This window comes from Asterias amurensis, chromosome 3 (genome assembly GCF_032118995.1).
Source record: "Asterias amurensis chromosome 3, ASM3211899v1".
In the NCBI taxonomy this organism is placed as follows: domain Eukaryota; kingdom Metazoa; phylum Echinodermata; class Asteroidea; order Forcipulatida; family Asteriidae; genus Asterias; species Asterias amurensis.
The window spans coordinates 26,264,192-26,276,228 of record NC_092650.1 but is presented as its reverse complement, the minus strand read 5'-3'; the positions used below and the strand labels follow the sequence as shown (position 1 = coordinate 26,276,228).

General features: G+C 40.2%; 1 long non-coding RNA gene across 1 annotated transcript in view; it reads left to right on the top strand.

Annotated features, from left to right (window-relative positions):
• Positions 1–471: 471 nt before the first annotated feature.
• The window catches only part of LOC139934459 (uncharacterized), a 50,298-nt gene continuing 38,732 nt past the window's right edge, over positions 472–12,037 (top strand). Inside the window, exons 1-2 of the long non-coding RNA XR_011785709.1 lie at positions 472–519; positions 9,457–9,632. This is a non-coding gene — a long non-coding RNA (uncharacterized lncRNA). The remainder of the gene's footprint in view (positions 520–9,456; positions 9,633–12,037) is intronic.

Sequence of the window (12,037 nt, the reverse complement as noted above, 5' to 3'; positions counted from 1 at the left end):
TCTGATGTTTGTAGTGAAAATGTACACATTTCACTCCCAAAATGGCAGAAATGGTTGACGCTCATTTTTCGGAGGTGTGTTCATCGAACAAGAGGTCACTTGAAACAGTCTGGAAGTTTCGGAACATACTATTATGGCCTCTAGTCAATTCATGGAATGACCTAGACAAAAACGCAACAAAAACAGTTTATGTTGCAACCTTCTCGTGAAATCTTAAAAATAAAGTTTGACAAGAATATAAAAGGGAAGTAGGGCATAATTGTGTGCATAATTTGCATAATTTGATACGGCCGTTTTGCCTATTAAGTTCACTAACATATATGCTAAACGCTGCCATAAAATTTGTTTATATTCGTAGTATTTCATAGCAACTGTTATCTCCTTTTTCCAACAGGTCCCATAGGGTTCACACATACGCTACACCGAGCAAAGAGGAACAGAGTTTCCTATGCAAAGAGAGTCAAGCGCCGTGTGACTTCACCGTAGCAGATAACCAAACAGACAATCTTTCAACACCGTGTAAGCATTTAAGATTATTTTAATAGATTTCTTGCTTTATTAAGATTTGTAATTTTTCAGTGACGATTACATCAGTCACAGTGTCCTATCTGAATTATGAACATCAGTCACTGTCAACGATTATTGATGCAAACTTGTATTGACAATCTTAATATGCATCCAGGAGGCATAAGGTTTGCGGTAGCACCTACACAAAATGTATCTCCGGAGTTGTGGTGGTGCTGTTTAACAACCGACGTTTCGATCAGTATCTTCTGATAGTTTTCAGGGGAATCAATGAGGCCTATAGGATTTTTATACTTTCCACAATGTTTTTCAACAGCCACTTTTTGTTGGTTCTGAACATAAAGACAATTATCTAAACCAGAAAATAGTTCGTATGGATGGGAAGAGGGCCTGCTAAAGGAATTTTTTTTATGTTTTTAATTTAAAGGCAGTGAGTGAAAAATATTGGTAATTACTCAAAATAAACTCAGTAAAATTATTGTTAGGTAAGTAGTTTTCGCGAAAAGGGTATTTTTCCACGAATTTGATTTCGAGACCTCAGAATTAGATTTTGATGTCTCGAAATCAAGCATCCGAAAGCACTCAACTTCGTGTGACATGGGTGTTTTTTCTTTCATTATTACTTCGCAATTTCGACCACCAATGGAGCTCAAATTTTCACAGGTTTGTTATTTAATACATATGTTGAGATACACCAAGTGAGAAGACTGGTCTCTGAAAATTACCAAGAGTCTCCAATGTCCGGCTGTCCACGTCTTAACACTTTTACAAACAAATAATTGGACTGAACAAGCACAAAGTATTTACAGCAATTTTGTAGGGCTATAAAAATGGGGAGGGGGGGGGTTACCAAAAACACAGGACGTTTTTTTGTAGCCTTTTCATTTAAATATCCAAATCCCCTGGCTTTTCCAATTTGTCTGGGTAGGGGCAGATGGAGCCATGAATTGGCTCTGGTAATTTACGCTTAGATAGTGAGTAATTCTACACGGATTTGCAAGTGCCACAGAGTTGACCCTCAGTTGGGCAACGAACCCTCCCTAAGTGGAAAAGAGTATTTTTAAGGCCTGGCTCGTTCAGTAATGGTAGGGTACCCCATTCAGCCCTACCCAAGTTACACTATTGGTAATTGTCAAAGACCAGTCTTCTCAACATAGTTATGCATAAAATAACAAACCTGTGAAAATTCGAGCTCAATCGGTCGTCGAAGTTGCGAGATAATAAAGAAAGAAAGAACAAAACACCCTTGTCACACCAAGTTGTGTGCTTTCTGATGCTTGATTTCGAGACCTCAAATTCTATTCTAAACTTGTGGTATCGAAATCAAATTCATGGAAAATTACTTCTTTCTCAAAAACTACGTCACCTTAGAGGGAGCTGTTTCTCACAATGTTTTATAATATCAACCTCTCCCCATTACTCGTAACCAAGAAAGGTTTTAAGATGATAATTATGTGTCCACTGCCTTTAAGAGGCACATGCCAGCCATGCAGGAGTCAGGGCGAATGTTAAGAACCCTCCTCCTCCAGAGGTGAATGAAAGTTTGTGGTAGGCCTAAATGTTTTACGGTTGATGTCTAAAGATTGTGTGTATTTCCAGTCGGTACAGGAATCTTGTTTTTGAGTGAATCTGACAAGAAGAAAATAACAGGTGGTTGCTGCATAGAGGAAGGAAACAGCTCTATCATACAGGAGGTTTTGGCTGTAGCCAGTCTGATCGCTAGCACTGCCCCCGTTTAGACTGGATATTTGACGGGGGAGAGCTCGTAACAAGATGGAGTAAAGACACTTCCTTCCTCGGTGATTCCCAGAGTAGATAAAATGTGGAATCTTTGATTTGCAGTCGGTTAACGAATGCGTCATTGGCTCATTAAGGCTAGTTTAGAGAGAGAGAGGGGGGGGGGGGGTAGAGGGGAGGCTCCCATCTCCCCACTGACAACAACTATGGGATCAGATCGGAGACTAACTTTTTTTTAGAGGTAGTCAGGAGTCTGTGTTTGGAGTCTTACTTTCATGTCCGTTTGATACTTGGTATGAATCAAAATTACGCCCGACTCCTGCATGATCCTGTTGAAGCAAATCAATAGGCTGTCTTTAGGTGTCGGCAGACAGCGGAGGATGGAATGATGTTTTTAATGTAAGAGGCGTGCCGCGCCTGTTGTTGTCATTGAAAATTGGCGTACAGTTAAATCACACCTGGGCCTAATGTTAGGCTTCTGCTAAGCACAAGTAAGCAGGATATAGAAGTCACAAACTGGACACGTGACAGGTAGTTTGGCTGGTAACCTTACTCTAAGCAATTGTTCACTGTTTGCTGCTTAAGCAACTATGTGAAATGGGGCTGGTGATTGAAATTTAGCATGGTGAATCGCACAGGGGTCCAACTGCTAAGTTTGCTGCTTAGCAAAAGAAATTAGCAAGATATTCCCTGCTAACACAAACTGTACATGTAACATTTGGCTAGTACCTTGTTCTGGTAAGCATTATTTTGTTGTGCTTATACAGCTACTGTTTACTGCTTGCTCGTGAAATTTTGCACAGATGACTTATTTCTCAATCTTGTCCAGACATCTGTAGCCTAAACTAAGTCACTTTTCTTTCTTGAGTTCAGACTGTGTGGCCAAACTGATTGGGCATGTTGTTTGCTCATCATCATGGTTTTCTTGCCCAAAGATGTGGAGTCAGGTGCCAAGAAGCCCGGTAAAACCCTGCATTTCACAGGATAAATTGACAAACTTTACAGTCGCTATCGCCACATAAACACCTTTGATTAGAGCACACTTTCCAGCGAAGCAGTGAGTTGTAGATTATTCGATAATGCTTCTTGTATTGAAACGCTTGACTTGAAATACAAAGTGGGAAAACTTGTCAAAAATGTCAAAATAAATAAAGTGTGCCTTGATTTCTGATCAACTGGTGCTTACTGTGGTTTGTACTGATTGGCAGTTTTCCCGCCTTTTATTATTGTACATTCATATAAATCAAATTCTTTTTAAGTTCCTGAATATCTATATATGGACCAGTTATTTTGTTTTGTTTAATCTCCTCTTACTGTGACAGTTTGTAAAATTTACTATTGTTTTTTTTTCTTACTCTTATTTGTGTTAATATTGCTTTAAATTGTCCGTAACATTCTAAAAAAAATGACGTAGTTTTTATATCGTAATTTTATCACGTGTTTTTATGTTTACTTTTAATATTAGTTTGTTTACAGAGCCCAAATGGAAACAAGTTATTGTTTAATGATTTGGCTTACCCTGAGTTAATAAAGAAATAAATAAATAAATAAATAAATGCAGTACTGGTTAGATGCTTCATTCCTTGGACACCAAGAAAGTTGTCCGTGGTAAAAAGGCCAGCCACAGTCGGGGGGGGGGGGGGGGGGTGCTACTTCGGTACATTTTAAATAACACCAATAAGCCAATGACCTGAGGCATGAGGCCTTATGTTATATTAGACCAGCTTTTTCATGCTAAGATTAATCATGACTTTTTGTTTAAAGGTTGACCTCTGAATTGGAGCATCGTCACTTGTACATGATGTTCTCTCATAATACACGTGTAAACATATCAAGTGAGTTTCCCGGTTATGACTTTTTTCTCCGTTCTTTCCAAACGGTGTTAATTTCTGGATTTCCTGCCAGGAAATGGGATCACAGATGAAAGTGAGAAGTGGCAGTGAATCAATTGGAGAAACTAATATCCCCACGGATTAACAAAACCTCACAGGAAATCTCAGTAAAATCTGTAATTTTATTGCACTTCAATTCATCAGTAGTTTTTTTTTGTCACCTCTGGATTATTTCACAAAAGTCTACCGAGTATACCGAACCTGACCTCTATCCAGTGATCATGGGCTGCCTAAAGACTCGAGTTGGCTCGTCGGAGCTCAAGGGAGTCGTAGATGTGTGACTTGTTTAAGGACATCAGGAACAGATTTTGTGTTATGTTTTCTTGTCATTGATCATCGCAGGAAATGATGGTGAACACACATAATGTTGGTAAGTGCCAAGTGGTACAGAGTAAGAGTATAGAGGAATGACTAGTACATATTTTTTTTTTTTTTTTTTGTATGGATACAAAATCATGCAGAGCAAGCAGGTCAATTTATTCCACCATTGTCAACCCTATATAACAGTATCTCCCCCTGTCCACTGCAATGTTGTCGAAATCACAGTCCTTCTGGATGCTTTAGTTGAGCACTGAGTTAGAGGATTGGGGCTAGTAATTAGACGATTCGACTCAAATTCATCATTTGAGCTGAATTTGTTGTGTGTAAAACGACACTATAATCTGTGACCTCGGGCCTAGAAAAGAACCCAGTGGTGAACATTGATTCATAACTAAGAAGTTGACGGCATATTGACAGAAACTAACCAAGTGACACAGTTCATAAACATAATCAGTGACTCTTGTGTTCTCGGGAGTGCGACGCCAACAATTGACAATTTACAATTGCTTAATCCTTTCCCTTAATTAGCCGTTGTTAACGTTCCAACACCAAGTGTGTGCTAAACTCAGCCACCGACACCCTGTTACATGGCGCTTCAACGGTTCAATCGTGGAGTTACCTCCATGGTTCATGTTTTTGACCTGGCCACTCCGCAGACCTAATCACTTCTGACATATCCGTCTATGATTCTTATGTCATTCTTATCTGTATTGCACAAACGTCTTGTGAAGCACGCAAAGTTGTTCTATTTTTTCACCCCGTCCGGTGGTGATGCATCAACCCTCGAGGGAAGGGGGAAGGGTGGGGGGGGGGACGTTGAATGGTATCTTCAGAGATCTTCTATAGGGCTTCATGTGAACACACAGGTGCGACGGGCAGGATGTTGGACGTTTCACAGGTGCCAAACTCTCTAGACCTGACGAGTGGTGAGGACTTAAACTATTGACGTTGAAGTATACTTGTATATGTTGGCTTGGCTTGACGCTCATTAGTAACCGTGTAATTCTGGAGACTTAATAACAAGCCCAGACAGTTGCCATGTATTCATCTCATGATTCCAGGTGAAAATTAGGCCATAAGTGACACTGTCTTGCTGTAATATGTTAAGCCCAACAGTTGCTTTGAACTCCTCCTCTTGGTTCCAGGTGAGAATATTGACTGGGTGTTACTGGAGCCTCAATAATGAACCCAGACTGTTTTGATGAATTCACCTCATTATAGTCCATGGATTATAGGACTCTCTCCCTCAAATTGAAGCACTTTATTCCTGGAACCTTGGATGCCCCCATGGAAATGGTGTGCACAGGCCCGTCACCAGATATCACATATGAAGACAATATTATACGAACATAATATTATAAAAGTATTGATTGAAGTAACCGATAAACTCCATAACAATTAGAGATACACAATGAGCACAACACCAGTAAGTGTATAATTTGAAGTGGTGTGAAAACAAGACTCATGTACACTTGTACCCTTGAGCAAGTTCAAGGCACTTAAACCAGAAGTGATTTGTAAAACGCTGGGAGGGTGTGCCCTCTACAAGTCAGGCTCCTATGTCGATGATACCCATGCTAACATCAAGAATGTTAATGGGCAATGGGGTAACCCCATTTCAGCCCAAGGGGTAAAGGTGACAACCTGTTGGTTTGGGGTCCATAGCTAAAATAAGTTTAGGCCTTGTGATCTTAGGCCATCTTTCACACAAAAAAAGTAGGCCAGAGATATATTTCTACTTCCATGGCCAGAGCATGGCCAGAGTAAGCCCACTGGAGTAATGTAAGGGATGCCCAACTGTCAGTTGTGTTCACACCCTTTTGAGTCTCCGGAGGTGTGGTAAGACAATAGCTGAGACAGACCGTAAGGATCCTTTGTAATCCGGATTAAGATGGTGTGGGAAAACAATACTGTCTGTGATTCTTTCTCAACCTAGATTAAGGTGCCGTGGGAAAACAATGCACCGTGGTAGACATTCGGGTTCCGTTTGAATCTAAATTTAACAAGTGTTGTAGAAAGTAAAACCACTGGGAGACATTTGGTGATTCTTTTTTAAATTGGATTGAGATGACGTGTGAAAACAATACTTCTTGACAGACTTCTTGGATACTTTCGTAATCTGGATTAAGTAAATCCTTGATTCGGGACAATGTTGATTACAGTAACGACGACACAAGTCTCTGTCTTTTAATAATATAACAAATAAAGAAGTCGTCACTGTTGACTTTTATACAAACACAGGTGAGGGATGTTTTAAATTGATGATCATTTTGTTACCAAGAATAACTCTTCTGTGAGTAATACATTTTGTTTTAATGTGTCAGGCCAGAAGTCTCATCTGTACATTGTTTAATTTTGCCTGCTTGGTGCGGTGAGCTTCTCAGCCTGGGTGGGATGTTTCTCCATTTCAGCTTCCACTGGACATTTGTGATGGCTTTCCAGTTAAAGGCAGTGGACACTTTTAGTAATTACTCATAATAATTATTAGCATAAACCTTAGTTAGTATTAACGACTAATGGGGAGAGTTTGATAGTATAAAACATTGTGAGAAACGGCTCCCTCTGAAATAACCTATTCAAGAAAGAAGTCATTTTCATCAGATTTAGAATTTGAGGTCTCGAAATCAAGCATCTGAAAGCGCACAACTCCGTATGACAAGGGCGTTTTTTCTTTCATTATTATTTTCCAACTTTGATGCCCGATTGAGCTCAAATTTTCACAGGTTTGTTATTTTATGCATAAGTTGAGATACAGCAAGTGAGAAGACTGGTCTCTGACAATTACCTATAGTGTCAAGAGCCTTTAATGTTCCTGACCATGTATTCAGGTCGTTTGTCCTGAGAGGAGTTGGCTTTGAGTCTTAGTTCGTTGATGTATAAATTTATGTCCTGACAGACCCCCCCCACCCCCCCCCCCTCTGCTTCTCTTTTCCATGTGCTGGTTGCCACAACACAACCAAATAGGTCCCTACAACTACGCAGAAGGCTTTCATAGAATACATTTTCTTCACACCATTGCAGAGAATACATGCTCAAGTAGACATACGCTTGGGGTACAACACCATCTATACCATCTCAACTCTCCTAAGAAGCAAATTATACTCCCGGGTGAAGAGAGGCAATTTATGGCCACACGCCTCTCGCCCAATGCCACTTTGACTTATTTAAACCCAAATTCTGACCCCACGGCCAGATGTCATCCAGACTAAAACTCCACTCACATCTTGCAGGGGAGTTTTCACTATATCATTGCCCATCCACATTGATTAGCTCCTAACCCAAACCCCAACCCTGAGTCAAAGAACAACCCATGAACTGGAGTACCCCCTGACAAATATTTCCAATCCCTTTTTAGCTTAACCTACAAACGGATCAACCAAGAATTGCAAATGTAACTTTATGCTATAGCGAACTCAGAAAAAAAAATGTGCGTTTTGTTTCTTGTCGGAAACCTCAAACAGTCTTTTAAAATCCCCTTTAAGAACAGATCTGTAAAACTTCTGTCAATCCTAAACCCTCCTAAAACTCCAGCTGAATTTTATGAGTGTTTGTTGAGTGGTATTACCTCTGCTGTTCTTAAGACATAAGTTTTTATTATGGAGGAGTGTAAAAGATTGCAGAGGAGTGATGAATACTGGCATGTATCACTGAGACTAGTTCCCCTGCTAATGGATGGTAGAGTTTTATAGCCACCTGTTCACAAAAGAGCACCCAGAAAAAAAATCCACCACCAAAACAAAACTAGCTCTGCCGACTTGTAAAAAAATCTCTCTGTCACAATCGGCAATTACTTTCGGATCAGCCAGTGACAAATGTCGTTTTCCTTTCAACGGGCATTTCTAGCGTGGTGCTTCACTGTGTTGTTTTCCCTCCCTTCAGGTAATGCAACCTGCCTCCCCGACTGACACGAGAACAAATATGTTGGTGTAAATAGATTTCAGGGGGCTTTATTCCTTTTGTCGCTAATCCTGTAAATGCATGGTCGGCAAGACTGGTCAGTATACTGTCCCCATGTCAGTCCTAGAAAAGCTTTTTGGCCCTTTGTCCGGGTGTTGTGATACTGGCTGCTTCTCAATTCTATCGAAGCTTCCTCATCTGACACGTCCATGATGAGATTAGAGGGGGGGGGGGGGGGGGGCTTGCTGAATAAGACGTTGCATCTCAAGTGTCTTATTCCAGCTAGTTAGAGGTGCTATGGGCCACGTTTCATGGAGCTGCTTAAACAGTTGCTTACAGCTGCTAAGCAGAAATGAAACCGATACCAGTCACAAGTGACATGATTGTTTGGCTGGTATAACCTTATTCTAGTAAGCATAATTTTGTAAATTGTGCTTTGCCGCTTTGTGTGCGTAAGCAGCTCATGGAATTGGGCCCAGGCTTGTCTTGAAGCCAAAGAGCTCCCTTTTCATAAAATGACGTTTAGTTAAAGATGGTTAAAGTCCACTTCATTTCCCTTCAATCGAAATCCAAAGACATTCAAATGCAAACATGGTACACAGCTCCTGAACACCCCCAAAGAATTAATCCACGACTAGTGCCATAGTACTATAATTCTTTGTTCTGGCTCGAAAAATCTCATATAACCCCTTTTCCAGCCACCACCAATGCATCTGGGCGAAGGTTTTTACATGTTGCATCTCTGGAATTCACTTTAGAACTGGGCCCGAGTCAGAGCTGCTTAAGGTACACCAAGCAGAAATTATGCTTACCAAAATAAAGTTACCAGCCTAACTACCACGTGTACAATTTGTGACTGGTGTACTGCCCATTTCTGCCAGGCAGTTAAGCAATATTTTCTGTTTAGGCAATTCTATGTAATTGGGATCTGGTCTTATTTGAAGACGCATTTTTGTGTGTGAAATAACCCATAATATTCAATTCATTGTTTGCAGTTTGTAGTTGTATCGGTATGTTCTGAAATGTTTGTAATCAACGGTCCTTTTTTTTGCTCTTTCACCTTTTTTTCCCCTCAAAAATACAGGAATTACCCCAAGCTTACCCAATCACCAGGAGCCTCTCAAGTAACTCCTTACAGGTCGATCGATGCAGGTGGGTCCAACATTCAAAGGGACGACTTTGGCTGAAGAGTATAAAATGGGGGCTAGGGTGGTACCTGCAGAAGAAAACAGCGAGACAGGGAGTTCTTTTGGACCAAAGGTAAATTTCATTTTTAAATGCTTGACGGAGTAGACACTCGATGTGTGATGTGGGCGTCCGGCCTTGTGACATTGGAGATTTCTCAATAATAATAAAAACATTTAAAAACGTTATTTGTATCATGCTTCCCTTGAATGAAGTGACAGAAACCCCATAAAAAAATTCTCAAGCAATATTTCTTAAAAAGCAATTAACGGTGTAATGCATATGTTGAGATCATCGTCTGATTTTGTGTTTGACCCATTTTCCCGGAGAATAACCTTGATGGGCGTTGTGATGCACTAATAACGTGTGACTCTACTGATTGCCTCTCTTTGCCGCTCTTATCTGGAACCATTGCGGGTGTAACTTCACACACATTTCCCGGGATACTCCCCGGGAAACTGTGTTCACACTTGACATAATAAACCCGGGAAATTCCTGGGAGAAATATATTGGGAATAGCTACACTGATTATGCGTAAAGTTAAAGGTGGGGATGTCTTTTATTTGTCGACGTAATGCTGATTTATAGTGTTCACACTTAACTTACTATAACCACGGGAAAGTCCTGGGGAAAATAGTTGGAATAGCTACACAGTTTGGGAGTAGGGTCAAAGGGAGGGTCATAGCTTGTTGATGTCAACATAGTGCTGGTGTATAGGCCACATAAAACGAACAAATAAAATACAAGTCACACGTGAAAGTTTCTGTTTAATAAATACAGTGTCTACTTGCTGCAAAAACAGCAAAACAACTGTAATTGTATTATCCCAAAAACTTAAAATTCATCCTCGATGAGAGACAGCGGGTACCAACCGCATCTCTTGTCACAGCATTCGCGCATGGACACCACACATCAGAAATCTGAGAAACAATTAATTCATGAAGCGTTTCTCTGATGTTTTTGGGAGGATATGATCCCAATAATTACTTTGAAAGGAAATCCTTTCTCAAAATAGTTATCACCAACTGCAAGATATGGTCATTAATTTGCTTCGTTTTTACAAATCCCAGTGACCTAATACCTTTAGAGGGAAGGTACACTATTGTCAAAGACCAGTCTTCTTACTTGGTGTATCTCAAAATTATGCTTAAATGAACAAGTCTGTGAACATTTGAGCTAAATTGGTCATCGAAGTTGCGAGAAAATGATAAGAGAAAAAACACCCTTGTTGGACGAATTTGTATGCTTTCAGATAGGAACAAAATACTTCTGGCTTTTTTTTAGTGAGAAATTACCTCTTTCTCAAAAACTACGTTACTTCAGAGGGAGTCGTTTCCCACAATGTTTTATACTACCAACAGCCCTCCAATGTTTGTTGCAGTGAAAGTTCAGAACAAAATTGTGGAGCAGCAGCTTGGCAAAAATTCCCGGGTTTCGTTTTTGAGAAGTTAGCTCTATAGTATTGAAAGAGCAATATGCATTAAATACTGGTTGTGATTTGGTAGCAATACAAAATACCATACAGTCTCTTAACAATATAACGCTTGTATAATCAGTGTTATATTTTGTCCTTGCTGCCAAAGTTGACACAATTTTGAAAAAGGTCATTAAGCTACAAATGCACAATACAAACACAATCTCAAAGTACCATTTCACACTTTGCTAAAATTACACCCCTCATACAGCCTTGACCAGAAAATTATTTTTCTATAATGATCTCATTTATTCATTTATGAATTAATTTTCTGCCAGTATTAATCTGTGATCACATGGCACAGCTGCCTGTCACCCTTGTAAAGCTCCCTCGGAGTCCACCCCCCCCCCCCCCCCCCCAATCACAAAAACCAGAACAGCAGAAAAATTGTGATTAGTGATGTTATGAGCACTTCAGCGCTGTGCTATGGATTGTCCGACTACCCCATAGCAGATGTTGAGATACCTAGACGGTGCCGTTGAATCGGTGCTCATCCCCGCTCTCGTGTGAAATGTAATAAATACTAAATGGGACTCGCTTACCCTCCTGAGATGGTAGCGAAGTGTTACAGGCTCTCTGTTTTCGTGTTTGGTCATGATGTATAAGATGATGAGTGTGTGTGCTGTAATCATCAGCTGTTAAGCAATAGGATGTGCTCACTGACCGTGGGCTTGAGAGTGGAAAGAAAAGGGGGAGTTAGCGAGACCATATTTGTCAGAATGAGTTAGTTGGATCGACATTAATTAGCCTGTGGTATTAATGACCTGGAAAAGATAAATCTTAGATAGGCATGATGTGACGGGAATTGGTAATGTTTTTTTTTTTTTCTTTATTCGCGTTAAGGTATTGTTGGTTTCTTTTTGAATAATCGAGTTAAGATTAAGTAGGACAGTTATGTTTGATGCCATACTGCCCAGTGCATATGCATGGAGAACCATTTCAAAATAAATCTTGGAACCACCCTGCGTGTTTTAAGTTTTTAAGCTCCAAATAACTGTTATTTGTG